Source organism: Cinclus cinclus, chromosome 3 (genome assembly GCF_963662255.1).
Source record: "Cinclus cinclus chromosome 3, bCinCin1.1, whole genome shotgun sequence".
Lineage (NCBI taxonomy): Eukaryota > Metazoa > Chordata > Aves > Passeriformes > Cinclidae > Cinclus > Cinclus cinclus.
Genome location: NC_085048.1, coordinates 31,821,738 through 31,838,669, shown reverse-complemented (window position 1 = coordinate 31,838,669; position 16,932 = coordinate 31,821,738). Strand labels below are relative to the sequence as shown.

The 16,932-nt window shown below is 38.9% G+C and overlaps 1 long non-coding RNA gene across 1 annotated transcript; it reads right to left on the bottom strand.

Annotated features, from left to right (window-relative positions):
• Nucleotides 1-755: 755 nt before the first annotated feature.
• Nucleotides 756-6,809, bottom strand: LOC134041694 (uncharacterized). Its single transcript, XR_009933032.1, has 3 exons — nt 6,728-6,809; nt 4,135-4,204; nt 756-1,169 (listed from the first exon to the last, which is right to left on the bottom strand). It is a non-coding gene; the product is annotated as an uncharacterized LOC134041694 (long non-coding RNA).
• Nucleotides 6,810-16,932: the final 10,123 nt, after the last annotated feature.

Sequence of the window (16,932 nt, the reverse complement as noted above, 5' to 3'; positions counted from 1 at the left end):
GAGGTCAGTTAATTGACAGTCCCATAAGACAAGTTGCCATGGAGATCAGGTGATTTAGTAGTTCACAGGGAAAGGCTTAGTCACATATAACTGTGAAATCCTGAGTGTGGTCATGGAAATGCAAAGAGTGAAGTCTAGACACAAAGGGAAAAAAAGGAATTTGTGGAGCATGATCTACTTGTCTGGTATTCAGACGAGGAAGAAATGCTGAGGAACTTTTTTTAACATCTGGACAAATGCTGGAGTAGTGTACATATATCCATTTGATGGCTTCCATGGCAGGAAAACTCAGTTTAAAAATTGGGATGGCCTGCTTCTCCACTGGCCTAGGAGAAGTAAAGTTTGATGGTTGTTGTTTCCTTCCACCCCCATGATCTGTACCAGGTCCTGCTCCCACCAGAGAGGAAAATCTCTGCTTTCTTAAACAAAAGTGGCCACTCATGGTCTGAAGGGGGCTTATATATCTTTCAAGTAAGTACGTGGGAAACCTGACAGAAAGGTCACATTATTGTGGTGGTTTGATCTGGCTGGGTGTCCACCAAAACTTTTCTATCACAGACCTCCACAAGCAGAGAGGGGAGAGAAAATACAACAAAAGGTTTGTGAATTGAGGTAAGGACTGGAAGAGATCACTCATTAAACACCAACATGGGCAAAAGAGACTCAAATTTGGGATATTAATTGAATTTATTGCTAACAAAATCAGAGCAGGATAACAAGAAGTAAAATAAATTTTTAAAAAAACTTTCCCCTACCACTCCTTCCTTCCCAGGCTCTACCTCCTTCCCCAGCAGAGCAGGGAGACAGGGACTGGGGGTTACAGTCAGTTTATCACAGGTTGCTCCTGCTGCTGCTCAGGGAGAAGAGTCCTTGCCCTGCTCCACCACGGGGTCCCTCCCATGGGAGAGAGTTCCCCACAAACTGCTCCAGTGTGGGTCCCTTTTCCATGGCGTGTAGTCCTCCAAGAATAGGCTGCTCCGGTGTGGGTTCCCCATAGGGTCACAAGTCCTTCCAGGAAACCTGCTCCACCATGGGCTCCTCTCTCCATCTTGGAGCCTGCTGGCATTGGCTCTGCAGGACATGGGGGAGCTTCTGGAACCTTCTCATAAAAGGTGCTGCAGTGCTGTAGCCCCCTGCTACCAAAACCTGGCTGTGCAATCCCAGTGCAACTGTTAACACAGAAGGGGGGAAAATGACTCAAAATCTGAGAAAAGGGAAAATAGAGCAGTTGCATCAGCACTAAAACCTAAAAAAGGGAGGCAAACTTATCTGAATGCCTTCACAAACTGAAAAAAATAAAAAAAAAGAAAGTTTTTTTCAGGAAATATTTGTAAAAGATTATATTACAATTCTGAATCTTTCACAAGTCACTCAGCACAATTCAAACTTTTGTGTGGAGACCGAGTAATCTTCACTTCATGGTATTACCAGAACTACTCAGAGTAGCTGTCCCTGAATTTTTGGTGCTATTTGTAACAGAAATTGATATTTCACTCACCTCTGAGTACAGAATTTATTATTGTTTCCCTAGAACTCAAAATGTCCAAGACATCCCTTCAGAAGTCTTCTGCAATCAGAGATCATTGGTGAAAGAAAAACGTGAAGTAGAAAAACAAGGAAGTAAAGTAGAACTTAAAACAGCTCCTTGCCTGACAGGCCTATTATTTTGAGTTATAACCTAAAATGTAATTTCTCTGTCTCCTATGAAAGGAAACATTTTTTTTTAATTTTGAAGTTCTGAAAGCATAAAAAAGTGAAGATGGCTTGTCAGAGAAATTATTTCCTTAACTTAAACTTCCTTATCAAAGGAAGGCTTTAGTTTCTACTTTTTTTTTCCAATTTTTTATTCAATAGCAGCCAGTTACCTTGCTTTTTCTTTATTTTTTTTTTTTTTAATTTTTGACTCTTTCTTTTCTCCATCTTCCCTGAGTTTTTTACATCCCTAGCAGACACTGAATTTGTTCAGCTATGATAGAATGGTACCATTCACAATTCTGGCACCATGATCTACCTTGGTGTTTATATGTAGCAGTATGTGAGCATGTGATGGAGTTTCTAAGAGAGTTTCCTCATTTTGTTCTTTTGAGGCTGTTGGAAGCAGCTTCTGGGTGGGAGCAGCAGAATTTGAATGAATCTGGCAAGCAGTGTTACCCTCCTAACAGGAAGATTGCAATTAATTCCTGTTCTAAGCCTGGGAGTGACTTTGGGGGAGTGGAAGTGACAGCTGGAAAATGTGGAACCATTCAAACACATGGCACTGCAAGGAACTATAACTTTATTAAACTATCACCAGCACCATGGGGAACAGTGGTCAGGATTTGCTGGGAGTGAGAGGCTCAATCCACACACCCACACCACTCCTGAGTGTTATAGGAGAGAACACGGAGTTATAGACAGGTCTGGGTTGGAAGGGACATTAAAGATCATCCAGTTCCAACTGCCCTGTCATGGGAAGAGACACTTTCCACTGGATCAGGCTGCTCAAAGCCCCACCCAACCTGGCCTTGAGCTGAGGGGAAACACTTGCTGCACATAAACATTGGCACGTGCTGACAGGTAAGTGTGTGGAGGAGAGTAGAGTGCAAGGAACCTTTGGATTTTCCCTTCCTAAGCCATTCGCCCCTTGGAGTCTCCGGCTAGAGCATGCATCAGACAGTAAAAGTTGGTCTAATTACTCCATGTGCAGCTGGACACAGCTGTCCCAAGTGCTTAAAGAAATATCAATAAGTATAAAACCTCATACCCATAGGGCAATAAGGTGTGCCATCTTTATTGTTCCCTGCTATCAAAACTTCAAAATGAAAAAAAAAAAATCCTACCATAAAAAGACAGAGAAATTACAGAGTACAGCTTTCCATATCAGTTCTACGATCTTTTCTATATAATCCTTAGTGTTTCTCCTCAGGTTTGGTTGAAAAATGAAAACTTTGACTATTTGAGAGAAAACTAACTAGACCCTAACAGTACTGGAGAGCAGAACAGAAGCTTTATTAATTCTGTCTTATAAATTTTTTTGCACTGCCTGTATTATTCCAACAGGCAAAAAAAATATGATCATTGAGAATAGGAACTATTACATAATGGGATAGGAAAGCAGATTTTAAAAATCATCTTGTAGTAATGATTGCATTAAACTAACTTGCACACACAAACCTACATCTTTAGCTTTGCAATGATGAAAAACAAGACAAGAAAAAAGGAAAATAACATCAAAAATGATGATGCATCAGGCATCCACTGAGACTGAAATCTTCTCTGGAAGAAGTGGGAAAACTTCAACTGCTTCAGGTGTTAGTAGCTTTATAAATAGACATTGAAATGTCTTGTTAAAATAGGAGGGGTGGTGACACAGACATGCTTAAATGACTTCAAAAATCAGAAAGGGCTGGGTATTTTCATGTCCAGCAATGCATTTGGATTTGAAAGAGTAGATTTGCCTGGCTTATAGTTGAGCTATGTTAAATTAAAAATTCCACAATCTGTATTCAATGAATCACAGAGGATCCATGTAGTACAGGGGAGGGACCTATGGAACAACTGTAAAAAAAAAAAAAATCTGGAAAAAATGTTTTTCTACCAATGCAATAAAGGCATCAAATGACATGAAAATAATATTCAAAGTTTAACCTAATTTGCTTAATGAAACAAACAAACAAAGGCACTGCTAGAATTTCTTTTGTTTTCAAAGGTGTGGTGGTTCCCAAATAAAAATGCTCTAAAATGTTGCTTAGAATACAGTTTACACTGCACATAAAGGACCCAAACATTCAACACTCAGACTGAAAAACTGGCATTCTATAATTCCAAAGCTCAATCTTACACAATGAACAGCAGCAGCAAAACAAAGTAAGCAAAAGTAAAACAAAGTAAAAGGAAAACCTACTTTTGCTGTCACCTCACAAAAAATTGTGTGATTCCAGTAAATAAATTAAAAAGAAAGCAACCTGTCGGATTTTTTAATCTGCAAGTGGAAAAGGATGTGTTTAAATCATTCCTTTCACAGGCTGCAAGCATCCTTTAATGAAAGCAACTACAGCAAGGATTGCTAGAATTCAATTAGCTACAACAGGTGTATGCTAGAGATCTTCAAACCACAGAACACAACATGGTCCTTCAGAGTAACTGGCAAATTACCTGCTAATGAATGTTGTCAGGAAAACCCAGCTGGCAGGAATGCCCTGGAAGCGCCAGCATTGCCAAGACTCTGTCAGCAGGAAAGTAATGGCAGGAGAAAATGTTAAAATTGATGGAAGTTAATGAAGGACTCAGTGGCAATGGACCAGATTGCCTTTTCTCTCTGGTAACCCCAGGGAATTCAGTGCAGTTTCTGAACAATATTATCTTGCTGGAGGACCTGAGATGGACCTGAATGCTGGAATGAAACCTTGGTGATGGCAGTGATGAGGTCCAGTGCATCACCACCTAGGAGAGAATCACATCTATTATGTTTATGGCTGTAAATGAAGGAAGAGACGAGTTCTAAAATTAGAACATCATGTTGTTATCTTATGAAAACTCATTGTGTGCAATTTATAATACTTTCTCACTTAGAGGAGAGGAATGATGGAAAGCCAACAGCATAAGTGATTAGAGATGTCCTGGAAATTGTGTGATTCCATATTTACACTTACCATTTTCATGCAAATTTTGGTGGCATTTATTGTTCTAAAATTTAAGATTCTGTGGTTTTGGACCAAGACAAAGACCTCAGATCACTTATACTGGGGAGACTATTTTTACATGGGCAGATAGTGATAGGACAAGGGGGAATTATTTTAAACTAAAAGAGGAGAGATTTAGACTAGACAGGAGGAAGAAATTTAACGTGAGCATGGTGATGCACTGGAATGGGTTGGATGGGACCCTGAGCATCCTGGTCTAGTGGATGAAATCCCTGCCCATGGCAAGGGGTAAGGGGGTGGGGAGTGCAGTGGGTGGAGACGATCTTTATAGTCCCTTCCAAGCCAAGACATTTTATGAATGAATTATTTTTTTAACAAAAAAAAAAAAATGTTTTCAGTTTGTGAGACAAAACCTTGGATATGTTCATCCAGATGGTACTCACAAACAGGTATAAAATGTCCTGTTCTTTAAGCTACTCACAAGACTCCTTAAAGACCTAAATAATTTCAGTTTCTGGAGACTGGCCAATGGTATGCTTACCTAAAGGTAAAAGGAAAGATGTGATTTTAAGAGACAAAATTAAATATACAAAATGTGTTAAATATAAAATTTCCTCTGTATTTCCTCTATATTCTGATTCTTAATCCTATGAAAGATTGAAAGTTTTGAGCCATATCTGATGACAAGGGTTATCAAAATGGTTTAATTTCTCTTCTGCAGAGGCTTTGCTTTTCTCAGTAGCAAGCACAGAAAATAAATTGTTGAAGTATCAAAACTGCAGAATGTTCAAAATATTTTGTAATGGGTAACAGAAGAGTTCATGCTGTCGTATTTCACTGAATTCTGCACTTTATGGAGAAATTTGGGAAATATTCTGAAAGCCTTTTTGAGAGGATATCAACACATCTGTTGGAAAGGAAATTGCTATAAGATTCAGAGTTCTGGATATTGAAATGGCCCAGGTTATCATATGAAGGTGCTCTTTAACCATTAATCTTTTCTGTAAGGCACAGACTAGGATTTCTTAAATGGCTTTTTCAGCTCATTGTGTTCATCAGCAGAAGCCAATAGACTTCAATGAGGACAAAGAGAGAACTGCTGTGGAGTGCTTTAAAAAATCCACCTTCTACTCTTGTTTGAAGTAAATAAGTGTTGATTAATCTTAAACTTAACAGATTGGTGATCTGCAGGCAGTTTTATTAAAGACTAGATAACCCATTTCATTTCTCTGTAGAAAAGCTAATGTGCAGTGAAAATTTTTCAGCTGAAACTGAGACCAAGTATGTCATACTTGTTTGTTGTTCAGTTGAGAATACAGAGAGCAATGGTTCTAACTCAAAACAAAAGACTAAAGAGGTGACAAATGGGTAGTAGTATAGAGATTTAAGACTTGCACAGATTATTCATCCCACTGGTATTCAGCCACACTTAGAATATTTGAGAAAGATGACTGAAGTGACTTTATTTTCTGGATAATGTACTGATTAAATAACATTGTAAAGACCATTGAAGAATGCAAAGATATTTTACTGCACAATGGAGAGGAAAAGGAATTCCTCCTGAAATAGCTGCAAGCCTGATCTTTACAGATCTTTACAAATTCCACTCAACAGCTGGGAAAACTTTGCAAGGATGGCATGAAACTGCACAGGTTGGGTGTTTTGACCTTTTCTGGATGACAAGTGCTCACGAAAACTGTTCTATCACTCCCCTTGTCAGCTGGACAGGGGAGAGAAAAATGTAATGTAATAGCTCGTGGCTACAGATGAGGACAGGGAGAGATCACTCAACAATTGCCATCATGGGAAAAACAGACTCAGTTTGGGGAAATTAGTTTAATTTCTTAGCAATCAATTCAGATTAGGATATTGAGAAGTAAATCAAAATCTTAAAAACACCTCTCCTTTGCTCCATCCTCCTTTCAGGCTTTATTCCTAGTTCTCTCTGCCTTCTCCCTCTCAGTGGGAGGAACAGTGGGATGGAGAATGAGGGCTGCAGTCAAGTCATCATCTGTTGTCTCTCCTGTTCCTTCCTTCTCAGAGCGAAGGAAGACTCCTAACACTCTTCCCTTGTTCCCATGGTGAATCATCCTCCATGACCTTACCCAGCGTGGGTCATTTCCACAGGCTTCAGTTCTTCCTGAGCTGCTCCAGCGTGGATCTCTTCCATGGTGTGCAGTCCTTCAGGAGCAGGCTGCTCCAGCATGAGTCCCCCATGGGGTGACAAATCCTGCAAGCAAACCTGCTCCAGTGTGGGCTCCTTTCTCCACAAGAATGCAGATACAGCCTGGAGCCTGCTCCAGTGTGGGCTTCTCCAAGGTTACAGCCTCCTTTGGCCATCCAGCTGCTTCAGTGGTGGGTCCTCTAAAGGCTGCAGGTGGATCTCTGCTCCCCCATGGATCTCCATGGACAGCAGAGGAACAGCTGCCTCACCACTGGTGCCTGGATCATCCTCCCCCCTCCACCCACCACTGCTGCTGCACTGACCTGGGTGTCTGCAGGAGGGATCCCCTCACATGTTCTCACTCTTCATTTCTCTGGGTGCAATTTGTTCCTGCACAATAACTTTTTTCCCCCCTTCTTAAATCTGTTATTCCAGAGGCACTATCACTATTGCTGACAGGCTGCTCCGTGGCCAGCAGTGGAGTATGCTCCATCCTGGAGCTGGCTGGCGTTGGCTCTGTCAGATACAGAGGAGGCTTCCAGCAGCTTCTCACAGAAGTCACCCTGGTTGCCACCCCTTCTGCCAAAACATAGCCATGCAAACCCTATACGGTGGGTCAAACTGGGAAGGCAATGTAAGGAAGAGAAAAAATGAGAATGTGCTTGCAATCAGACAAATAATAAGTCTCAATCTTCAGAAGCACCAAATGAGTTTAAGAATGTGAAATTGCTGTTCTGAAGAAAAGCAAAAATCTCCCACCCCAGTTCCAGTCCTTTGGACCTTCAAGTTAGGGATATCATCAATGTTACGACTCTTTTTCTGCAAATAAAAGCCTTTTCCAAACTTACTGATGACTGCTGCAAAATGAAAACTAGATTTTCTCTTCAATAAGAAATACTAGTATTTCTGCAGGGCACAAAAAAGAGATAAGAAAATTATGAGACTTTCTTTTTGATATTTTCTATCAAAACAGAACAAGACTTTCATGAAACAGAACAGTTCATGCTGTCATTTTTCACGTGATAATATTTCTGCCATCTTTCTAGAGCTTGTTTGAAAATATTTATTTTCTAGCCATTTCATCATTAATTTGCATTTTTTTTTTTTTGCTGCCTTGTTTCTAGGAATGTGGAATTCATGTGGCTCTTGGAGGCTGTATCTCTGCTGGTGCATCTGCAACCACACGACATACAGGACACAACCACACGACATACAGGACATCTGGTCCTGCCCGATCAGAGGCTGAACCATCCTGTGCTTTCTGAGCCAGAGGCCAGAGGAAATGTCAATGCCTTGAAAAAACAAATCATCACAAGAAAATGCAAATACAAGTAGTTCAAACTTTATTTTTACAATTTTTTTTTTTGTAGTGAAAATATCAAAGCTGGAGGTGTACCAAACGTAAAAACAGATCTAAAAGAAATTTCCTGACCAACAATACTATCAAAACACTGTATGACTGAGAAATTTGAGGGTACAGTATTGCTTTCCACAAATTGTGATTTAAATATTTGTTACAGGGCTGCAACAGCTTAGTCAGCTTCATTTTCAGGTCATGAATGGTGCCCTGTGCTGCTTTGCAGTCACAATATAACATTTATTGGTTTATATGGAGATTTAGATCTGCTCATTGAAGCTTTTAAGAGAAAATGTAGAGGCATTTGAATGGGTCTTATTTCAACTAAAATTCCTGGGTGTCTTCCAAAGTACAAATTTCCCCAATTTAAGCTAGCAGTGCCCCAGTAGATGCATGATAAAAACTCAGCTCTGTTACTCGACTCTATCTAGATTTACTCTAGTAATTACATTGGCCCAATTTATTTTTTATTAAACTCAAATGGAAAGGAAATAATTAGATCTGATAGCTATCATATAATAGAGTATGCTGAAGGTGAAGTAATTAAACTATAATTGTAGTAAATAACATTTTTAATTAAAATAGTAAGAAATCTGTTAAATAATTAGCTAAAATGTTTAGGGTATTTGAAGGCCATTCAGCTTTTTGATTCTGCATGCAGATCAGAGGTATTTACAGTCTGTGAAAGTATGCACTGGTACTGTACTATCTCATGCTATCAATACCAAATTGTTTCCCAGCTTGTTTGATTTTACCAAGTATTGCTCATTATTGATAGTGCTACAAAATGTGTAAGATTGTTTTCCAAAGATGAAATGGAGCTGCTGCACTCTGCAATCTAAAACCTATCTGGATATTTACAAACAATCTCAGTGGCTCATTTACCTAGGCAGAATTCTTTTCTTTGTATTTAGTTAATCCTTTTATCAGTCCTGCTTTCAGATCTATCTCCTTCAGAATTCTTATTGCAAAGAGATGCTTGTCTACTTTGAGTGGAGATGGTGCTATACCCTCAGTAGTGATTCTGCAAGTGAGCTGTGACTGTGCCTCAGTGACACTGGTCACTGTAGAACAAGCCTGAATGCCCTGTTCTGTTTTTTTTTTTTTTTTGTTTTTTTTTTTTTTTTTTTGTTTTTGTTTTGTTTTGTTTTGTTTTTCTTTTGTTTGCTTTGGTTTCCAAAACCACTGAATTCACAGCATGTTCAGCTAACAGAAAACTAACACAAGTGTTGTGCTTTGAGCACATAATGATTTTCCTAAAGAACACTAAGCCACTAATCTCCAGGTCACTGGAAGTTCTTATCTACCTTAGGTGAACATGTAGCTTTCTACATGTAAAACCCCCTGACACTCTCCAGGGAGTTGTACACATCAGGTAATTTTTTGTATGAATGATTAAAATATTTTCTGGTGGCAACAATGACTCTGTAAGAGCAAGTTCTCCACAGCTGCAAAACACGATAGGGGAAGACTTCAATCATAAGCCCTCCTGGTACAGTCTGCTGTGGAGAACTGAAAAAGCTGTGGCACTGCACAGACCACGCTGAAAGAAAGAGAGAAATGCTTTAGAAAGCATTAGCCTTGGAAAAGAAGTTTGTCTCAAGAAGAATTCTAAACAAATTTGGAACAGACATGTCTTAAAGGTAAGCCAAAAGCAGCCAAAAATTACTTCATGGCATGAATGTTCAAACAAACATTCACCTTCAGAACATCCTAAGGAGCTGTAAGAAGAATATTGCACAGACAGGTGCTGCTTGAGAGTGGATGGGAGGGTGGGTAGGGGCTGGTGTCAAGTCTAAGGTACTAAAAGGTCAGGTGCAGGATCAAAGAATGAAGAGATTTTCTGTAACTCAAAGTTCATGAGCTAGTTAAGAGGCTGCATTTCTGTCTGAGAAACAGCCAGCTTTGTGCCTTCTCCACTTAGCCAGAGAAAACCCCACTTAACTACTGGGCTGCTGAATAGGAGGCACTCTAATGGCACATCTCTAGAAGTTCCTTACTGCACCTCTGAGCTATGGCCCCATATTTTCTCCTATATTCTTCCAGCATTAAGGCTGCTTTTTGCATCATGAAAAAAAAAATACTACCAAAGAAATGGTAAAACTTAGACTTGTCTTTTAGAGACTATGTCCTCTAGAGACTATTTCTCTAAAATCGCACTTTCAACATTAGTTTGGCATTTCTAAGGTAGAAAATTGCATGGCATTGCAATCCTGTAAAAGTACCATGCTTTTGATGATAGGGAGCATAGTTTTCCCCTTAAGCTTTTCAGAAAGTGAATTTCTTTGTGTGAAATCTCCTAAAACCTATAATTGTTGCTTTGCAGTAACAAAAAAATTAATCCTTTTATTTTTTTTTTAAGAGGAAAGAAGATAATGCTAAGCCACTGTAGGGTGAAGGTAAAACTGGTTAACAAGAATTCACAGAGAAGAATAATAGCAACAGAGAAAACAACCTTCTTAAGGATACTTGAGTGTTTGTGTGGTGGGAGCAGGGCTGAGGCTTTTCCACCATGTTTTACAGATTGTGTGGGAACTTCTCTCCTCTGTCACTTGGGCCCCAAGAGCTGCCACAGGCACTGGGTAGAGTGTGTGTGTGTGTGTGTGTGTGTGTGTGTAGGTTTCTGGCTGGTTCCAGAGCCTTTTTCCAGTCTGATGCAGCAGTGCACCTGGCACAAATACTCTCAGCAAGATTTATATTGGCTGGCTCGATGAACCTGCGTTGACAATGTCCTAAAACTGTCAGCCCATTCTGTTTCCTTAGCAAACAAAGAGTTGGAAAATAAAACCCAGGCCAATCAGAAATGGGAAAAGTTGTCAATGAAATTTAAGATCCAATATCATTCAGGAAACACCGAATGAGAGAAAAAAGTCTGCTCTGTTAAGTGACTATTTTTCAGGCAAATATGGCAGTTTTCTCAAAGCTTCTAATAGTTACATTTAATGTATTTATATGTATTAATTTATCCTATTACTGTAGAATGTTATTCTCAGTTAAACAAAAACATTGGATGATGATGCTAACAGTTCTTTGCACAGTGTAAAAGTTCAAAGGGAAAATAAAAACACTTCTTGGCACAGCTTATTATGGGGCAAATTATGGCAGATGGAGATGAAATAGCTGAACACAAGATATCTGATATTTATGGTGATGGTTTTTTGCCCTTTGGACCAGACATAATTTTGCAGAAAGTTTAGAGTAGTGTTTCTCCTACTTTTTAAAACTATATTATACTGTGATCAAAGACATATCAAATTGCTAGCCCTCCAAAATTGAAAGGCACTGTAAATGGGTGAACAATGTGACATTCTTCTCACATTCTTAGTTCTCTCTGTCATTGTTATTCCTTGCTAAAAATTGAAAATCTTTGATGAAAAATAGTTTTAAGCTTTTGAAATTAAATGCAGCTTATTAGATCATTAACCCACTGCATGGTAATTTAATCATAAATGCATTCCTTTTGAAGAAATAGTAATTGGAATTATTATTTTATTTGGGTTTCCATATATTGTTATTGTATGAAAAAATTAATTCCAATTATTTTAAATTTCTTTTCCCCCAAACTTATCTGTAAAATAGCTCTAAAGCTTTAAAAAAACCCACAGAATATTGGAAGCATTGGGCAAAGGAAAATTTGATTTTTAAATTTTCCCTATACAGTAACTAGGGTTTCATGCTTGGTCTGATGAATAATTCCCTGCCTTTTAAACACATTTTGGGAAGATTTACCACTCTGAAGAGCCAGATACTATGGAACAGGGGATCTTAAATTGATTTAAAAGGATAATTTAATCTTTTAATTTGATTTAAAGAAACACACAAAGTTTTCATGTTTTCATAACGATGAAAAGTTTAATAAGTTTAATAATGTGCTAATTTTTTCCTCAGTTTTAAAGTTTCATTATCTTTCTGTTTCTTTATGACATTTAAATGTCAAAATGACCCAAAGTTACTCCTTCAATATGATATTTATGAATTGTACAAGCAACAGAAAGGATTTTTCTGAAAAATAGAGAAAGATCATCTGTTTCTATGTCAGTGTCAAAAACTCAACCTGCCTTCACTAATGTTAAGATTTTACTGGATGAATCTAACTACCTATTTACCACATAATTTGGTGTATTTGCTGAAAACTGGCACATTTTAATTTTTTTAAAAATATGCAGTTTTGTTAAGATGGAATTCATGGAACGATCTGAGTATCTTCCTTTTCTAAATGCCACCAGTGTCTGTAATTCTATGTTAGGCAAAAGATTATTGCTGAGAAATACTAAAGTAAATGTTCACTAGTTTTAACTTTTATTAAATTGTCTGTTATTAATATTGCCATTATATGTTGCTAGTTGTTAATTAAACTATTTCCATTTCATATGCCAAAGCATTTTATATAGGAAGATTGCTTTCCTTACTCCAGTTTTCCGAATGGAAACACTCAAGAGTCAGAAATGTGTTATGAATTCAAAATGGTCACACACAGGACCAGTGACTCTGTATTCAAAACACAGTCAGTCCAAGAATGTGCATACAAAATACACTTCAGCACATTTGAAAATTCAAGGGATTTCATTATGTAGCTGGGGTTGACAAGAATTTATGCAGGTTTGTCACTGAACAACACTTTGTTCTCAGAATCCAATTCTGCAGTCTGAAGTGGAGAGAGTAGAAACTTTCTCAGGTAGTAACCCTGTTAACTTCTCATTTATACTCTTCAAGCTGATAAAGGATAATTAATTCAGGTGATTTGGTTTACCAATACCCTGTACTGGTAACAGGAATTTGGGGAAAATTTGCTGGTAATCCTTACTGGGTTTTCAGGTAAATGATACTTCTCAAGATTGTTATACTAAAACTCTGAATGCCTTTGTGGTTATTAGAAACCTAACATATAAGAAAATTGTGTTTTTTGTTTTTTTTCTTTTTAATTTCCTCTTCCTTTCATCTTTCTCTCTCTCTCTCTTTTTTTTTTTTTCTTTTTTTTAGAGGGCAAAAGAAACCTTACGGCATGTATACATCACCTTTCATATATTAGTTTTTTCCTGAAAGTCTTGTCTCTGTCCTCCTCGTGTATGTACTTAAAGATCAAGAGGTTTTCTAAGAATTTGGGATAAAAGACCCATTCTTCCATTTCCAAACCTTTTTCAAAGCAAGTATTTTGAACATTTTTTAGATACTTTAATTTCTGGAGACCATGTGAAGTTCTTTCCGAGCACACCAGAATTTCCTTGCTGTCTTGAGATTGTTTCTTTTCTTAATTGCTTTCACACAAGAATTTACCGTCTTTGTGAGTAGCCTGGTCCTGTGCATTTTAGCAATCCTTTTCACTTGGCTTAGGAGCAGCTTTAATTGCCTCAAAATGAAGGCTTCAATAAGCATTTAATAATTAGAAACTATCTTTCTGAAAGGCTTAGGGAGGCAAGCAGAGAGAAAATATCAAAACTTGCTCTTCTCCCAGGAGTGCATTTTATTCTCAAACTGCAGAAGTCAGGAGCTCTGTCTATGTAAACTATCATGGATAAACATCTGGCTCATGCATGAACATTGCCATGCTGGTGTATGTGGCAGAACAAATAAAATGTCCCCAAAGCTCTGGTTATTTACAACACTCCTTTAACAATAAGTTAATCCTTAAGACAAGGGTGTAGTGAATGTTGTGAACAGCTGGTGCTTATGGTATTTACTAAAGAACTTCAGTATAACATGGTCTGTCAAGAGCAATCTGATACATACACATCCACAGAGAGGGATTCTTTTATGTGTCAGGTTACAAGACAGACAACCAGCCAGAGAGCAACGCTCACCTATCAGTCGGCTTAAAGACATCAGTGAATAAACTCTGTGGGGGAAATTTAAAAGGATGGCTGTGGGAGAACCCTGGATTATTAAGGGCTTGGAACTAAACACATCTCATTAAACCAGGAGCCTTAACAAGCTAGACAAGCAAAATATGTGGAATGCAGTCTGCTTGGCTGTCTGAGGTGCTATAAACAGTAACTGGATGTGCCTTTCAGACCTAATGCTCTAATCCAGACAGCTGAAAAGAACCCCCCCTTCCAGGCATACAGGGGGGCCTGATTCCTTGTCTTCCTCTGCCCTGGTTGTGATCCATATTCCTGGTGGCCTGGTTAATGCAAGGCATCCCAATGGTTTCAGCAGGCATGGCTGAGCCTTCAGGTCAACCCCTGAGTACAGCATGAAAGAGTCTTTGCAAAGATGTGTTTTCATCCACACAGTTGTGTCAGCTTTAGGAAAACTATTGCCTGGATTCTCCTTCACAAAACTGACTGAAGGAATGGTGCCTGGGGAGCTCAGAGATAGCTGTTCTGTCAGACACAGTGATCAGACTGTGGTCAGTACGTTTGAGTCTTCCTCACAAGCTCTGTTATTTTCCAGCTTCCACACAATACCTAGTTATTTCTTCACAGTGGTTATAACTCCATCTTGCAAGGAAATTATGGGTGTGCGGTCACTCCCCCTGCTTCTGTCAAGCCCCATATAGCACACAGCCCAGGAAAAAAGTGGGTCCCTAATCGTATGCTCTGGAGTACATGCTGCCTGAATAGGGGCTGTGTGGTTTTAAACAACTGTGTCAGGGACACCCCCTCCCACCTGTACTCTAATGTGTCGTGGGGCAGGACACTTCTAATAAGCTTCAGACTTGTTCTTGCACAGCAGGCTCCTTACATCTTGCATGTGGGCCAGAAGAGCCACAGAAAACCACTGGACTTGTTTTCTGTGCTGGGACATGAGAACAAGAGATCAGTGCTAACAGAGGTGGGTACTGTGCTGACCTACGCTCCGTTTATGTTTCCTGAAAAAACACGACTTAAAAGCCCCAACCCTGTACTGAATAAAATACTTTGGGAACACAGAGTGGTTTGGTTTCTTGCTGAAACACATCTAGAGAGTTTCACACTGGGCACTAATACTCTTGGTTCTTATAAATGAACCTCTGGGGAATGAGAAAAATGTTCTCAGAGAAGAAGCTTCAGACTAATTTCTCATCCAGAGCCAAGACTGAGTGATTGAAAGGCTCATTTTCCAGTTTAGATATCTTCAATCCCTAGTGAGTACTTGAGGCTCTAAGTAAATCAAAAAGGCATATTATTAATGGGTTAGGTAAAAGCAGAAGTCTATAGCCTGATATAATATCACAAATGACGTAATTTTTAAGAATTAAAAATTCTTTAGTCTTTAGCTGACAGCAAAAACTTCTTTATCTGTCTTAATAGGAGACAATTAAAGCATCTGTCTCCTGTTGCAGAAAATAAACTGCTCAGACAGGAGAATGGGAACCATTTACAGGTTCTTTAGTCGTGTTTAATGCTTAAATAGTGTATAATAGGGCTGTAGCTGAAGCAGTATTGCTGGGAAGGACCTGAGATCCTCTAGGACAGACAGTTCACCGTGAGGCTGCAATGCATCCTTGTGACAATAGTGGTAAGCAACATCCTGGGATGCAGAAGGGGGATCATTTCTAGCAGGTCAAAGGAGGTGATCCTTCCCCCTTATTTGGCACTAGTGAGGGGCACCTGGAATGCTGGTTCCAGTTCTAGACTCCCCAGCACAAGGGAGACAAGTCAGTCTAGCTAAGGGCCAAAGAGATAACAAAGGGCTTGGAGAATCTGACATACAAGGGAGACTGAAAGATTTGGAACTCCTCAGTCTGGAGAAGAGGAGGCTCAGGAGGAATTTTAATTTAAATGGGTATAAATACCTGATGTGGGGACTAAAGAAAACAGAGCTCAACTCTTAGTGGTATTCACTAAGGGAGCAAGAGACAGTGAGCACAACTGAAATACAGAAGGTTCTATCTGAGCACAGCAACAAATATTTTTACTGTAAAAGTGCTTGAACACTGGATCAAGTTCCCCAGAGAAGTTGTGGATCTATTGAGAGATCCAAAACCCAACTGGACATGGCCCTGGGCCACCCTTCTAGCTGAGCCTGATTAAGCTCGGGGAATGCACAAGCTGGTCTCAAGATGTCCCTTCAAAACTCAATGATTCTGTGATTTTTTCTGTGTGTGTATGCATGGAGATAGCTCTGTAGGTCCAGGATCCAAATAAATATCATAGAACTTTCATTATTAGTCCAGGAAGATCATAATAAGTAGAGTATCATTAAAATCCTTTACTGGCTTTTTTTTTTTTTTTTAAGTATTGGTTATTCCTTTCCTTTAATGCTTGGGAAGATAGCCTGCAGGAAACTATTATAGCTTGGCTTGGCCAGGTAGTCGAATAATTTTAATGCAGTGGTTCACTGCTGTGAATTACATGCTTCTGGAGAGAAGAAGAACATTTTAGCAAGGCAAAGTTCAACAGAGTGACATTACTTTTATAAGTCCCACATCCTTTAGTCTCTTGGAGGATTTAGAAGGATTTAGAGCCCAATACTGCAGCTTGAAGCATGCATTGAAGAGGAAGCAGGTAACTTAAAATAAATGGAATAATGAGAGGCATACCTCTTACATTTGGTTTTCTCAGATCCTTCACTTAATAAGAAACACATAAATACCATTTAGAGGAGCTCTTATTTTGAAAAAAAAAAAGTCACTTTTCTTCTTGATCTTTCTGTACTCAGTAACTTACATCACCTGTTAAATCTGGTTTCTCTTAAGTCCAGACTACGTTGATGGAGCCTTCTCTTTTAATATCTGTAAGAACTTTACTTTAGAGAGTGTGGAAGCACACATTTATTGGGAAGATGAGATTCAGAGGAGGTAGAATGGCTTATATCCAGTGATGCAGTGCAGCCTATTATGACCATCCTGACAAGTGCTGCAACAGACC